We start from the raw sequence: 3,209 nt of genomic DNA on the forward strand, positions 1-3,209 counted from the left end.
AGTTATGTCTTGAGTTTATTACAACAGTTACTCTATATTAATATGCAATGTATAGTGCATAATAGTATTTGCATGGCACTTTAATACAACTGTATGTACATTTTTTTTGTTTCCAAATCTGTGTCTGTTAAAAATCAGCTTCTGTTTCTTTTCCACTCTACTAATTACGACAGGTGTGTTTACAACACTGAAATCATCTTAACTGTAGGGGCCTCCAAAATCAAACATAGTGATTGTGGTACTGATGTTATATGGTGTTTCTATGCTACGCTTAATATCATGCTTGTTATGGACAGAGCTGGGTAGTAACTGATTACGTGATCTGGATTACCTGATCAGATTCCACAAATTGTAATTAGATTAAATTACTCGTAATCAGACTTCAGTTACGTTTTTATGGATTACATGATTACATATTATTTCCACAATAGCCAGAATAAATTATTCATAATTTATGGATTATCCCTAATTCCTCTGTTTCATCTTTTATTTTTTTTTATATAGCCTACTTGTATACAGAAAGTCTTGTGGACATTAACAAAAAGATCAGTTATTAGTCAGGTGACGAGTAAAATTTGATTTACAAAAATCTTTTAAGGTTTAAAGAAGTGTTTCAACATTGCATCAACTACTGATAAATACATTCATTTTTATTTTAATTCCCTGTAGGTTATTTAACCGTGTATTTCTATGACTTTAGAAGGCTTCCGACTTTCAAACACATCAAAATGCAAAAATTCACAAACTTTTTGTCATCTTTCTCCTAATATATTGACTTAAAGTACCCCTGAGATTTTAAAATAAATATTTTAATAAATATAATTTCATGTTCTCTGGTGTTGGTTATGGTCACATGATATGCAGGTAAACAATTATTATTTTTAATAAGTGTTTTATTTTGATTGACTTCAAAATGATATATTTTAATTTTAAACATTTTATGATTTAATTAATTATTTGCTTTTCTTTAAACTCATAACCTCCCCGAAGTTCCTTCACAAACACCAGTTTGGGAAACCTTGATGTAAAATAATGTTCAATGCACTTCATGTTGTTAATAGGAAATTGAATATATTTTCTTACTCTTTGTATTTTTATTTCAGTATGGTACGAGATTATCCTATTTAAATCAATGTGATAAATGAGTTAGGTCTAAAGTAATCTAAAAGTAGTCTGATTATATTACCTAACGTGTAATGTAAAGGATTACATTGCTAACTACAATTTGTGTCATGTAATTTGGAATCAGCAACAGATTACAATGTGTAAGTAATCTATCCAGGTCTGGTTATGGACATTTATCATGATACATGATATTCTTGGAACTCTCATCTAAATAACACGGTACATAATTACCAAAGGACATTTTCAAATCACCACAGTATTAACATATGATACCAGCACTGTATCATGTCACTGCCATTGTCCTTGTTTTTCTGAGAGCACTCTAAGGTAATCCCTACAAGCACTACAGTGGCTGTTGCTTTTTTTATTTTTACTACCATTGTGTTACTATTTGATACAATGACACTGCCACAGTACTTTATTAGGATTGAATTATCAATTACTTATTACTAACATTATTTGATGCCTACAGACAGTCATCTCATGGTAGGTATATGGTCTTGCCAATGTTTCAAAGCCTATTCTGTCACTAGAGGTCACTGTGAGTCTATGAAAGAAAAACAGAAAAGCAAGTAAGTCTGCATTTTCACTGAGGCAATGTCATCAGGACAGTTCTTCAAAAAGAGTGAAATTAAGCAGCTCCTGATTTATGTAATTTTTCTCAGGGTATTAATGCATCACTTATCTTTATATCAACCTGATTACGTTGTCTGAGTTTTACATCTCAAAGAGTGCTTAAAATGCCAAATAAGCATTGCATAGAGGAAACTGGTGAATTCAAACTCCTTTATTGGTGTTGCGCTGAAATTGACCTTGTCAAAAGTGTTTAGAAAGCTTTTGATTGTGCGGAAAGACTGACAGTGGTGTATTGTATCTTCAATTCAAATATGTTGCTGTCTCTGTTTGGTGTCTAATTGCTTTGGGAAGTAAACATCACGCTTGAGTGGATGGCAAGTGAGGTGAAGCGTGAATATCAATCTCTCACATCAGTGTCATCAAATGACTTCTACAGAGTTGAAGTGCCCTAATTAGCTGTTGCCCCAGTGGCCCCACTCTGATGGCGCAGGTCCCTGAGATGTACTGATGGATATCAGCAGGTGCACCTAGGTCTAAATAATGCATTATTCTGCACATACAGGTTGGCATTTGATTCAGCATGGAGATTATGTTTTATGTAGATCTTCTATGTCAGCTTTTACTGTTATGCTGATGATACTCAGCTCTATATTCCTTTGCTGCCCGACGAAACATACCAATTTGCAAAACTAACAGAATGCTTAGTTAATACAAAACTGATATAAAATGGATATAAAAACAGTGATTTCTTACTGTTAAACTCTGAAAAAACAGAGGTGTTAATTATAGAACCAAAAATCTCAGTATGTAATAACCTAGAACACTGTCTAATACTTGATGGCTGCTCTGTCAATTCCTCGTCATTAGTTAGGAACCTAGGTGTGGTATTTGACTGCGATCTTTCCTTTGAAAGCCACATTTCCAGCATTTACCACATTTCCAGTAAAACCGCATTTTTCCTTCTCAAAAATATATCTAAAATTACGACCTATATGACAAATGCAGAAACATTAATTCATGCATTCATGACCCATAACACAAAGGAACACTTAATGATTATTTCAACTCAGGAAGGAGAGTTTTTGGGGCAAATTTGGGGCAAGTAACCAAGATTGATGGTCAAAGAGACGCACAGCATGACCATCACATGTAAATAGAAATCATGAGCTAAAGTCTTCCTCGGATTGACTTCCCCCACCTAGCAGACAAGAATCAGACTGAGATTCCTTCTAGACCCTTTTGACATTTGTTCTTCACAGATCACATCCTCACATTCACAGAACAGCACAGAGACTGTCTTTACATGTATAAATGCACCTAAATGATGCTAAAATGATTTATGAGCAACTAATCATGTATAAATCATGTATGTACTGCATATCATTTACTCTATATTATGAACTCTATATCGTCATGTATTCCATATCATGCATGTAACCCACACATTTGACTATCATGTCCTAATCAGTCATTGTGTATGTCATTTTGAATCACTGTTGAATAGTTCA

The sequence above is a fragment of the Barbus barbus genome, assembly GCF_936440315.1.
Source record: "Barbus barbus genome assembly, chromosome: 39".
In the NCBI taxonomy this organism is placed as follows: domain Eukaryota; kingdom Metazoa; phylum Chordata; class Actinopteri; order Cypriniformes; family Cyprinidae; genus Barbus; species Barbus barbus.